Below are 13,390 nucleotides of genomic sequence, written 5' to 3'. Positions count from 1 at the left end.
ACTCATTTGTTTTTAGGCTGGCCAATGGAATGAATGAAATCATTGCTGATTAGCCTTATATTCTCACTGTATTTTTTTTTGTACAATGCTTATAATTTCTGTATTGCTTTTATTTGTGTTGTACAGTGCTTAGAAATTTAACATCTTAAATTATTAAATATTAAAGCAACAACACCTGCACATTCTGACTATGGCATTTGGTGCAAACTGTTCTGTTGGTTTCCATCTGAAGAATTCCCAGAAGAAAGTGTTGAAACAAGCAATTCATTAGGAAACATGTGGCATGGAAACAGCTGATGTCCTTCTTTGTTTATTTGTGACAAACAGTTTTTCTCTTGCCAGGGATGCACTTCTTTATTACTGCATGTGACCAGTTTGACACAACAAACTCAAAGCTGCTTTCAGTTGGAGGGTGCACAGATGTTTGTGGGCAGTTAGTAGGCATGCAATACAGGAAACTAGTGAGGGACTTAGCTCAGTTTCTTCACAGGAATGTTGTCTTGTTACATGACTTGGTCAGTCACACAGTAAGTAAATGGAGGTTAATGGAATCAAACCTGGGATTACAGGAAGCAGCTTGTTAACATTTCATAACCTTAATAATCAGTGTTAGTTGAGGACTCAGGGGTGGCTACGGAACACAGTGACTGCAAAAAGTAGGGCTTTACATGCAGCTATTTGGTTGTGAATGTTTTTCAAAGGATAAGTACCAACTGAAAATGTGTCAGCCACTGAAACAGTCCAGAAATTTCTGCAGTGAAACTGTACACATTTTTCAGATGTGGTACAGTATATTTCTATGTTTGGTAAGTTATAACAAGATACCTTTTCTAACTTAACTCATAGTATCAAAGAAGATTTTCTCATTTCATTATACTTAAGAATAAGATCTGAACATGAATTATTTATGTGAAACTGAAGTTGTACATAATATAGCTATGAAGTACATCTGTTGCTGAATTTCTCAGCGATGTTGAATTACTGCTTGTTCTGAGACTGTAGTCCCTGAGGTTATTCTGATATTAGCAGCCTTTACCCAATAAGCACCTGACAAGGCTGTTCACAGGGTATCCACCCTCTGTAAATGTCTGAGGAACAGAGGCACACATCTAAGGAAGGCACAGAAGGAAACAGCTGGCTGTCTGCTTTACGCAGCAGATATTTTGATGTTATTTATCCATAGGAATCTAAGCTTCATCTGTCAAAAACCACAGAGAGCCACAGGAGGAAAGTGTGAGCAGTCTCTCATTCTGAACTCAAAGGAGCTAGAACTGAAGCATCACAGAGGACTCGTAAAGCCTGGGAGACAGAAGTTAGGTAAGAAGGAATTGTTAATTAATGTGGAGCTTATGACACCCTTTAGACATATTTCATATGGTTGTGTAATAGACCCCTATACAGTTATCTGCACTGTGTGAGGTTAATAATCAAATGACCTCACGAGCTATAAATGAGGTTTTGTGTGGTTTGACATAGTGCAACTGAAATTTCTTTCATGTTAATGAAGAGAAGGTAATTAGCAGAGCAGTAATGATATAATGACATCTGCAGAAAAAAACAGCAGTGTCAACGTACGATACATACAACAGCAGTGTCAACGTACAACACATACATAACGAATTAAAAGCTATGCCTTCAGACTATCTTCTTCACTATATTTACCTGATAGAACACTAAATGAAGAGATAGTTGTGCGAGTAATATACAGTTCCATAATATATTTCACGTACTCCCTCAAAATATTAATCACTATAAGACTGAAAGATCATTAGAAATGGCATGCTTAACAAATGTAACCATGAATGCATGTCTGAGAGTTATAAAAGATATGCTGTTGGACCGCCTGCATCCTTTTATTTATCTGATTTACTGACACAACTATCTCTTTAGTTTTCTTACAAGACATAAATGTAATAATACAGCCCATAATACGTTTCACGTACTCCATCAAAATATTAATCACTATAAGACTGAAAGATCATTAGAAATGGCATGCTTAACAAATTTAACCATGAATGCATGTTTGGAAGACTGATTTTATTTATTGTTATTGATTACTGGCTTCAGCGAGCTTCTAGTCACAAGCTTATGATGGGTATTAAGAGCCACTGTACACTCATTGTATGTCGTAGAAGGCATATTTATTGATGAATCAGGCTTTTATGCGGCTATTAATAACATATTTGGGGCACCAAGATCATTTTCACAATTTTAATTGTTCTCTGCATTGTAAGGCAGATACCCAGCTAGTAAATGTTTTCTGCAACTATGCTGTTTTATTCACTTGTGCACCTTTGTTTCTGCTTCTGCTCGGAGAATGAATAACACCCAAGTGCCATGATATGGGAAAAAATGTTGAAATAATTCAAAGGAAGGGAAGCCTTTCACCACAATGCTTCCTTAAAATTATGCAACTATTTAATAAGTGTATTTAATATATTGTCATCTGGTAATACTTATGTAATACATTTTAAAACATATATTTCTTGATATAAGATTAATGCAACTGAGATTATAAATTGTATCTAAATCTGTATTTCAAATATTGGCTTATAATAGAGACATTTTGCATGAAATCCTAAATGGTTTTAACAATATTCTAAAGATTTCATCTTACCACATCTAAGGACAGCTAACAGTCTGCCTGTAGTGTAGTCTTCCTTGTCTGTAGTACACCATTTGTCAGTGATACACCCTGTTTGTCTGTGTTGCACCCTGTCTGTCTGTTATACCCTGTTTGTCAATGATACACCCTGTTTCTAAATGAAACAACCTGTTTGTGTTACACCCAGTTTGTCAGCGTTGCATCCTGTCTGTCTGTGTTAAGCCCTATTTCTCAATGCTACACCCCATTTGTCTGTGTTGCATCTTTTTGTCTGCACTGCACCATCTTTGTGTAATCTGAACACTCTCCTTATATGCACTGTATGCTGCTTGTGTGTACTGTACTCTTTAGTCAGAACTGTACCTTGCTTGATTGTATTGCAATTATCTTTCTGCTTTGTACCCCATTTGTCTGTACTGTGCCTCTCTTGTCTGTGCTGTATCCTCCTTGTTTGCATATGACCCTATTTGTCTGTAATGCACCCTACTTATCTGCATAACATCATGCTTGTCTGCCTTTTACCATATACTTGTACTTGAAAAGATTCTGCATCAGATTCCATGACCCTTATCAGCTTGACAAAGTGCAGGGTGATACGCTGGTGTATAACATCTTGTTGGCCCATTATTTTTAAGTACCTTGAATACATTTTTATTGTTGACATCCACTTAGCAGTAGGATTATCCTTCCCTAAAGTTACACAGAGGGTTACAGACAAAGACCTGACACTAAAATCCTGCATAACTGGTAGTGTTATCACTTCCTATGGACTCTCTGCCCCTTTGGCCCCAGCTTGAGATGCTGCTGTGTTGTTATACCACACTGTTATGTGACTCTCATCTGAGCTGTCTCCTGCTTGTATCATGGTGTGCTGTGCCTTTAGTTACTTAGTTAGCTAGAGATGTGTGGGATGAGCTACAAAGGTCATGACTTTCTTAGTAACAAAGAAAACAAGTACAGTAATTTAAATGACTGCAGAGTAAGTCTGTTTACATCACAGCAGTGGAAGATGGCAGCTGGAATTTCAACTTAGAATTCAGTGCGTGCACTTTCAAATGTGTTTGCTATTGCTGGTACTATCTGAAAATATATTTAATAAATTAGTTAAAGTTTAGAACTTACTGTGGAAAAAGCTCAGCACATACAGGCTACATGGTGATGAGACCAGCAGGTGAAGAATTAGGTACTGCACGATGTGTAGTTGTTAGCAATGGGTTTGGGGCTACAGTTTTTGGGAGAGGTGTGGCAAAAATTTTGTTAACGAGAATGACTAGAGTTTATAAGGCTTGCAGGTCGCCTGATGTGGATAGTCACTGAGATTTAGCAGTGTGCTGATCTATGTAACTATCTGTATTAAGTTTTGAGACTGACTTGTAGAATTTTAACTTTCTTTAAAGGATGAGGCGGTGATGCTATGTTTTGGGTGGGGTTAATATATATCTCTGCATGCTATATCTGGTTGCATCTGGAGTTTTTCGAAGGACTTTTACTGAGCTGTTTATTGGGAATTATGGGGAAATAGAAGTTTAGAAATGCATTTAGGGCTAGTTTGCATTTCTTTTTCTTTCTTTCTTTTTTTCTTTGCAGGTAAAACACTGAATTCGTTTGGCCGTGAAACGTGCACATTCTTTTGCTGGCATTTATTTTGAATGACATCAATAGGTCTAGCTATAAGTCTAACTTACAGACACTGATATTAAGTATTTCAGAATGTCATGTCCGTTGCCATCCCATAATCTCCAAGCGCCCATCAACCTCTCCTTTTCCTTTTCTTTTGACTCATTTTCATCCCACCTCTTCCTGGCATCTGAAAACACCAGGCACAGACAGTAGGAATTAGGGTTCTCGGGCTGTCCTCTTGTAAGGAGTCAAACCCTTCCACTATTGGCCAGCAGGTATATATATATATATATATATATATATATATATATATATATATATATATATATATATATATATATATTGCCTGCTGTTCTAGGCTCCTATGCAGGTGTGTGCATTGCCTGTAGGCTCCCATGCAGGTATTTACATTGTCTGTAGGCTCCCATGCAGGTATTTACATTGTCTGTAGGCTCCCATGCAGGTGTGTGCATTGCTTGCAGGATCCCATACAGGTGTATGCATTGCCTGTAGGCTCCCATGCAGGTGTGTACATTGTCTGTAGGCTCCCATGCATGCGTGTACATTGCCTGTAGGCTCCCATGCAGGTGTGTACATTGCCTGTAGTTGCTTGTAGGCTCCCATGCAGGTGTGTACATTGCCTGTAGACTCATATGCAGGTGTGTGCATTTCCTTCTACTGTAGGCTCCCATGCAGGTGGGTACATTGTCTGTAGGCTCCCATGCAGGTATGTACATTGCCTGTAGGCTCCCATGCAGGTGTGTGCATTGCCTGTAGGCTCCCATGCAGGTGTGTGCATTGCCTGTAGGCTCCCATGCAGGTGTGTACATTGCCTGTAGGCTCCCATGCAGGTGTGTGGATTGCCTGTAGGCTTCCATGCAGGTGTATGCATTTCTTTCTACTGTAGGCTCCCATGCAGGTGTGTGCATTGCCTGTAGGCTCCCATGCAGGTGTGTGCATTGCCTGTAGGCTCTCATGCAGGTGTATGCATTTCTTTCTACTATAGGCTCCCATGCAGGTGTGTGCATTGCCTGTAGGCTCCCATGCAGGTGTGTGCATTTCCTGTAGGCTCCCATGCAGGTGTGTACATTGCCTGTAGGCTCCCATGCAGGTGTGTGGATTCCCTGTAGGCTTCCATGCAGGTGTATGCATTTCTTTCTACTGTAGGCTCCCATGCAGGTGTGTGCATTGCCTGTAGGCTCCCATGCAGGTGTGTGCATTGCCTGTAGGCTCTCATGCAGGTGTATGCATTTCTTTCTACTATAGGCTCCCATGCAGGTGTGTGCATTGCCTGTAGGCTCCCATGCAGGTGTGTGCATTTCCTGTAGGCTCCCATGCAGGTGTGTGCATTGCCTGTAGGCTCACATACAGGTTTGCACATTGCCTGTAGGCTTCCATGCAGGTGTATGCATTACTTTCTACTGTAGGCTCCCATGCAGGTGTGTGAATTGCCTGTAGGCTCCCATCCAGGTGTGTGCATTGCCTGTAGGCTCTCATGCAGGTGTATGCATTTCTTTCTTATGTAGGCTCCCATGCAGGTGTGTGCATTGCCTGTAGGTTCATAGGTTCATAGGTTCATACTAGGCTATCTGCCCGAGGGCATTTATAAGCCTAGCCCATTGTTTTGTGGCTTACGCCACCCCTTTAGTATGGGGAACTATACCCATTATTTTGCTGTGCCTCTGTCGAGCAGTGACACTGAGGTAATTCCTGGGGTATATCTGCGATCTCCCATCCATTGGTCAAGATTTCTCTTGAACAAGGCCAGCGAGGTGCTCTGCCTCACATGTACCGGGATTTTGTTCCACAGCATAGGGAGTCTTTGGGTGATGAATCTATCCCTCCAGCACGCCCCTATTAATAGCCGTGTCGAGGTTTAAGTCTCCGCCCTTGTGGCTCTGATGGATCTAGATTTATGAGGTGAAGCATATTCATCAAATCTGGGTTTGACATGGCCTTGTATGTTAGGCAAAGGTCACCTCTGAGCAAGCGGTAAGTGACTGAATAGAGCTGGAGTTCTTTCAGTCGGGCAGCATAGGACAGATTTTTGAGACCCTTTATCCTTTTGGTGAGGAACTTTGTGGCCTCTCCAGCTGCTGCAAGTGTCGGGTCAGATACATTCCGAATGGGGCATTGTACTCAATCATTGGTCTGATGAGTGATGAGTAAAGGAGACTATGACCTCCCTTGATCTAGATGAGAATCCCTTCATGATAAGGTGGGCAATGTAGAAGGACTTCCTAACTACTTTAGCTACATGGGTGTCGAATGACAGACTACTATCAACCTGGGTCCCCAGGTCCCTGATAACTTCTTCTGTGCTCAGTGGATTGCCACCTATTTGGTAGCTAGGGGTAACCTTGTTTTTCCCGAAGGGTATGACTATGCATTTTTGGCATTTAACTTTAGGCCGTGGCTCTGGCACCAGTTATCCGCTTCTGTGAGACCCTTCTGAAGGATATCTGTGTCAGATGTGTTTTCTACTATGGCACCCAGTTTGCAGTCATCTGCAAACTTTGTCAGCCATAACCCTCCTGTGTTTGCTTGTACTTGGAAAAGTAGATGCTAAACAAGAGTGGGCCCAGGACTGAGCCCTGTGGGACACCACTTGTGACAGGCTTTGAGTCTGACATGGCGCCAGCAACTCTGACCCTGTGGGTTCTGTCACTCAGCCAGTTTGCAACCCATCTTGTGATGTATGGGTTAACATTTAAACTGATGAGTTTTCAATGATACCCGAGTGGGGTATTGTATCAAGGCCTTAGCCAGATCGAGGTAGGCTGTATGGACTGCCTTTCCCTCATCAATGGCTTTGGTGACTGTTTCAAAAGTCAACCAAGTTTAAAAGGCATGATCTGCCTTTGACAAAGCCAAACTGGGTTGGATGCAAAGTCTGAAAATTCCTTATGTCTATATTTATGAGGTCCATTATGATCCTCTCCATGGCTTTGCAGATAAGGCTTGTCAAGCTAATGGGCGGTAATTTCCAGGGTCTGTGGAGGCACCGCCTTTGTGAAGTGGGACCACAGTTGCAGTGCGCCACTCCCTGGGTACGTATCCAGAGGTAAGACTTTGATTAAACAGCTGTCCTACCTGTGGGTTTAATTCCTCATTGAGTTCGTGGAGCACACAGCCGGGGACACCATCGGGTCCCATGGATGCTGTGTTTTTGCTTTGGAGAGAGCAGTTCTCACTTGGGCGCTGGAGATGTTTGGGGGCTGCACTCATTTGGTATAGATATCTCTCCTTTGGGGAGGGGAGAAGTTTGCACTGAACCTGTCAGCCAGTATGTTGGCAATGTCTGTAGGATCAGTAATCTTCACATCATTTTGAACTAGTTCTGAGCATATCTGGGAGTTTCCTCCTAGGTTTCTAACATAGCTAAAGAAGGCCTTATGATTGTCTTTTGAGTCTTTAGCTATTTTTCTCTCGAAATTTGCTTTGGATGATTTTATGAGAGCTCTTAGTTTTTTACTTATAGTGATCAAGGGTGTCTTACCTTTTAAGGATTTTGCTCTATCTTGTAGTAGCTTCCTCCTTTTGTTGTAGAGTTTGTTTATGGCTGGGGTCCACCAGACTGGACGCTTGCCTTTGGTACAAAGAGTCTTTGTTTTGCTTGGGATTGCCTTATCCATGCAGTCCTGCAGGTGCTGGTAGAAGGCGTTTGTAAGTGATTCAGCGGCTTGAGTATTGTTTTCCGCCGGCTCGGGGGCCTGAAAGGAGACCACACTAGTCTTTAGAAGTGTGAAGCCGGCTTTTGAGAAGTTCTTTACTGTGGTCTTTTTTATTTCAGGGGGGGGTGGGATGAGGACCTCCAGCGAGATTAGTTTGTGATCTGATCTCACCAGTGAGGGTATACTTCCGGTGTTGAACATTGTGCTCCCATGTTTGTGATGATGAGATCAAGTATGTTATCTCCTCTTGTGGGGATGGTGACTAGTTGTTCCATGGCATTTGAGTTTATGAATTCCAGGAACTTTTGGGCTAGGGTGTTTGGGCTTGAGTAGTGTTCCCAGTCTATATTAGGGTTATTGAAGTCACCTAGTATGATGGTGTTTGGTGATACATTTATCCCCTCTAGTGTTTTCAGGAAGGCCATGTGAGTTTCCTGAGTTTGTGAGGGTGGCCTGTAACATGCTACAATTTGCAGAGCAGTCTTGCCTATGGTTAATTGCACCTGGATGGTCTCCGATGCATCGTGCGTTGCCACCAGTCTTGAGGTGTGGGTGTCCTTGATGAATATGGATACCCCCCCCCTCCTTTCTTGGTATTGTCCGGATTTTGGGGCCGGAACGCATGATATGAGGTAAAACCTGATAGCTGGGGTGCTCTCAGGAGCCTTGAACCAGGTTTCTGTCACAGCACAGACATCGATGTTCTCCATACTGAGAAGGGCCTCGAGTGCGTGCATTTTGAGATTTAGACTTCTGGCATTGAGCAGCATTACCCTTAGTTTTTTCCTTTTTGTGTTCTAGGGTGGTAGGTTTAGAATTTGAGCCTTGCCTAAAAAGGCACTATGGGGTGGCAAGAGCCTTTGCCAATATCCGAATCCCAGGGGTGACAGGTGCAAGCCGTCCCTTGCGAAGCAGCGTGGCTTGTCCAGCATGTCATCCCAGGCAGACAGATACTGGATCCCCTTTGAATAACACCAGTGTTTAAGCCAATTGTTAAAGCTGATCATCTTATCTCTGTATTGTGGCATCATTCTTGGTGAAGGTAGGATACTGCTCAAGGTCAGGGTCATACCTGCCTGGGCTACATAATCAGAGAGCTCCTCAATGTCTCTTTTCATGTAGTCCAAGGAGGTACGTCTCAGGTCGTTTACACCAGCGTGGACAATGACTGAGTCATATTTGTACCTGCTGTTGAGAGACCTGAGTGCTTGCGTTATGTGGCGGATTCTAGCGCCCGACAGGCAGCTTACTGTGACCTTCTCCTTACTCAGTCTGGTGAGCGGGACATCAGTGTGTCTGACTATGGAGTCACCAATGACTAGTGTGTCTGGCATTGTGTTTGGCCTTAAGGGCTGTGACTGTTTGACACTCTGACTGTGAGGTCTATGTGTTGCGGGTGTTGTGTTCTGAGGTGGTGGTTGTTTGGGTGTCTGCTTTGGTGGCCTCTGCTGTTTTGGTAGATTTTTGATCAGAGCCTCCGAGTATGTCTTTGTGTGTTTATGTGTATGATTTGAGGTTGTAATGGTACTATGTGAGACTGGGTCTATAGTGTGTGTGGTAACCTTCTCCTCCTGACTGGTCTTGCCAGTCCTATGTTGAGAGAGCTCAGCCTCCAGTTTGGCCGTATAGTTGCATCTCTCGCATGTATTTGTGTTTTGTGGGAGGAGGAAAGGGTTGTCTGTGTACATGAGGCAATTGAAACATTGCCTCAATATTCCCAGGTTCACCAGCTGAGCAGGAGAGGACACTAGCAACTGATCCTCGACATGCTAGAAGGGTAGACGAAAAACTTTAAAAAGATTCCGGGGACGGGTGACCGAGAAATGGGGGTTGCCTTTTGGGGTACTATCTATGACAAGAGTGCCGTATCAAGGTAATAAGTACTGTAGGAGCAAGTGCTAGGTTTATTAGATAGTGAATAGTCTACTTGGAGTCAAGTAGAGTTGATCTTTATACTTATAGGATACCCTGATTTGATCAGTACTATAGTTCGAGGAAGGTAGTTTTAAGGGAAAATTTGTAAAGTGTACTTTAGGTAGCCCGAATAGTTTAAACCTGCTTAACCGGCACTGCCCTAGTGTGCAACAGTGGCAGCTCCCCGCTAACGCGCGTTTAGGGCGTTTTATACCAGGGGGCTGGAAAAAGCTAGAAACTGGCCCAAAACGACCAATAAACTACTAGTTACTGGCTGAAACCTCACAAAACTGGACAAAAGGCAGCTCAATGCTTCCCACTCCCACTGGTAAGCAAGGTAGCTTCCCTTCCCCCAAATAAGGCAAGGAAACAGTACACAGGAACTACAACCAAAGCCCAGGAATCAGCAACTCTGAAACTGGACTAAACTAGTAAAGCAGGAAAGCAAGTTAGCTTCCCTTCCCCCAAATAAGGCAAGGAAACAGTACACAGGAACTACAACCAAAGCCCAGGAATCAGCAACTCTGAAACTGGACTAAACTAGTAAAGCAGGAAAACAAGAGATATTTTTTTCTTTTTTTTTTTTCACAAAACAGGCAGAAACAGGTACAGCAAACACTTATAAATGCTATGAATCAGCTACTACAGCTTACACAGAAGAATTTGCTACAAATACAGTCAAATAGTAACAAACAAGGATTCCAAGTGCAATATTAAGTTAAATGCAGTAAAAACAGCTTCAATGTAACAGAAAGGCAGGCGAAATACAGTTGCTAGGTATTCAGATGTGGAAAGCTAGGCTCCCATGCAGGTGTGTGCATTGCCTGTAGGCTCCCATGCAGGTGTGTACATTGTCTGTAGGCTCCCATGCAGGTGTGTGCATTGCCTGTTGGCTCCCATGCAGGTGTGTGCATTGCCTGTAGGCTCCCACACAGGTGTGCGCATTTCCTTCTACTGTAGGCTCACATACAGGTGTGTACATTGTCTGTAGGCTCCCATGCAGATGTGTGCATTGCCTGTAGGCTCCCATGCAGGTGTGTGCATTGCCTGTTGGCTCCCATGCAGGTGTGTGCATTGCCTGTAGGCTCTCATGCAGGTGTGTACATTGCCTGTAGGCTCCAATGCAGGTGTGTGCATTGTCTCTAGTCTGCATGTAGGTGTGCACATTGCCTGTAGGCTCCCATGCAGGTGTGTGCATTGCCTGTAGGCTCCCAAGCAGGTGTGTGCATTGCCTGTAGGCCCCCATGCAGGTGTGTACATTGTCTGTATTCACCCATACAGGTGTATGCATTGCCTGTAGGCTCCCATGCAGGTGTGTACATTGCCTGTAGGCTCCCATGGCAGTGTATGCATTGCCTGTAGGCTCCCATGCAGGTGTGTGCATTGCCTGTAGGCTCCCATGCAGGTGTGTGCATTGTCTTTAGACTCCCATGCAGGTGTGTACATTGCCTGTAGGCTCCCATGCAGGTGTGTGCATTGCCTGTAGGCTCCCATGCAGGTGTGTGCATTGCCTCTAGGCTCCCATGCAGGTGTGTACATTGCCTGTAGGCTCCCATGTAGGTGTGTGCATTGCCTGTAGGCTCCCATTCAGGTGTATGCATTGCCTGTAGGCTCCCATGCAGGTGTGTGCATTGCCTGATACTCCAGGCTCCCATGCAGGCATTTTTGTGCTGCTGCACACCTACTATGACACGTTGAAAAATACTGATTCCCCTGGAAGGAAAATCCACCATAGTCTGCATTTTCATACAGAGCATATGGCTGCAGTCTGACCCAGTGGTGCTACACCTGCAGCACGATGCATACAAACCCTTCTTCTGGACTGGATTGGCATCAACCACTCACTACATACCTGGCTAAATCCTCCAACATTAGACAACTAAGCTGAACTCAGGTCATTTGTCCCATAGTAGCTGTTTTATCATCAGTTATCATACAACAGTCTCTTTAGTATGTGTTTGTAAATTCATTCACTGCATAAGCCACCTTTAATGAGGAGATTGGTGGTACACAGTTTTACAAAGATCACTTTTCCTGAGCAGTTGGGAGCATGAATGTTTTCCTTGAATGTGTATTTCAAAGACAAAGAGATGTTGGCAATTTAAAAAGGCAATAAAACTAGAATATGTGTATATTGTGTATCAAAGTTCCAGAAAATTAAGTTATCTAAACTGGAAAGGTAGCTATTCATGGGAAATATGTCTAAAACACTGCTGACTTAAAAAGAGAACAATATTACTAATTACCTAGTTTTGAGTGTCAGTGGACTTCAGTGGGTTGAGGATGTGTGTGGGGGTTATTGTTTCCAAGGTGACATACACAGAACTGTCTTCAAACTCTTGTTGGAGTCACTTACTTGTACTATATATTAGCAGAGCTGAGAAGGCTGGGAGCATTTATACATGAGAGAATCTTCAAAGTCCTTGGCCAAGCCATTGAGTTGGGTGCCACTTTAGGTTGCCCATGTGGTTTTATATATATGCTAGTCGTAAAGGGAAGTAAGAGGGTGGAGGTATTAAAGCAGTTAAAAAAGCAGTATCAGTTTGGACACAATTTTATGGACATAAGAAATACAAACATACTGTTATCTTTCACAAAATAAAGTGCAATGTTGTTTGGAGCATAACTGAGAATGAAATTCAGTGTGAAACAATGACAGACAGAAAAAAGCAAATACATTTTTATCCCAAAAGTGCCATTACTCTCCGACCTACAGACCATGGCCCAGGAGAATCTGCTAGTTTCCTTGTGAAGAAGCCTGGAAAACCCAATTTATGACTCTTACTTGTTATATATCTGTAAATGAAATGAAGATAATATTGTGTAAGAAACTTTGCTCTGACGTTTAAGGAGACTCATTATTATATTCCATACTGACTGCTTATTTATCCCTGAGAATCACACCAGTGCATTCAAAAGAGTTACAGTATCTCTTCCTAATGACTTGTCTAACCCTGACCTTACAACAAAGCCCATAACAACATGCACTTCCTCTGTGATTATATAACTAATGTGGTACTAGAACATCCCATAAGAGTGACATTCCCTTGCTGTAGAGCCAGTGTGGTACCAGTACATCCTATAAGAGTATGCCATTCCCCTGTGATTACATAACTAATGTGGTACCAGTACATTCCAAAATAGTATGCTATTCCCAAGAAAAAGTCAAATGGCTATCCATAAAACAAAGGTCTAACCTAATTTTAGGATCCCAACTCTATGAACTACTCCAGCTCCACACATTTAGTTATTTTGCAGCTAGATTTCATGAAAAAAAATCATCATCCAAACTGAGGCTCTACTCATAAGGTACACCAACTCTCATTACCCCTAGAAACAAACCCCACAGCACTGCACATGCTCTGCCACACCAACTCTCATTACCTCAAAAAAAACAAACCCACAGCACTGTACATGCTCTGTCACGCCAACTCTTATTACTGATAGAATCAAACTCCACAGCACTGCATGTTTTGTCACACCAACTCTCATTACCCCTAGAACCAAACTCCACAGCACATAACATGCTCTGTCACACCAACTCTCATTACCCCTAGAACCAAACCCCACAGTGCTG

At 43.0% G+C, this 13,390-nt stretch overlaps 1 protein-coding gene across 1 annotated transcript in view; it reads left to right on the top strand.

The window, feature by feature from the left end:
* The first annotated feature begins 905 nt into the window (after positions 1-905).
* The window catches only part of LOC122794662 (protein rapunzel-like), a 205,741-nt gene continuing 193,256 nt past the window's right edge, over positions 906-13,390 (top strand). The window contains exon 1 of the mRNA XM_044063285.1: positions 906-1,317. The gene's annotated coding sequence lies outside the window, so the exon portion shown is untranslated. The remainder of the gene's footprint in view (positions 1,318-13,390) is intronic.

The sequence above is a fragment of the Protopterus annectens genome, chromosome 2.part1 (genome assembly GCF_019279795.1).
Source record: "Protopterus annectens isolate FY-2018-M chromosome 2.part1, PAN1.0, whole genome shotgun sequence".
Lineage (NCBI taxonomy): Eukaryota > Metazoa > Chordata > Ceratodontiformes > Protopteridae > Protopterus > Protopterus annectens.
The sequence above is the reverse complement of the archived record's forward strand: the minus strand, read 5'-3'. Positions and strand labels throughout refer to the sequence as shown.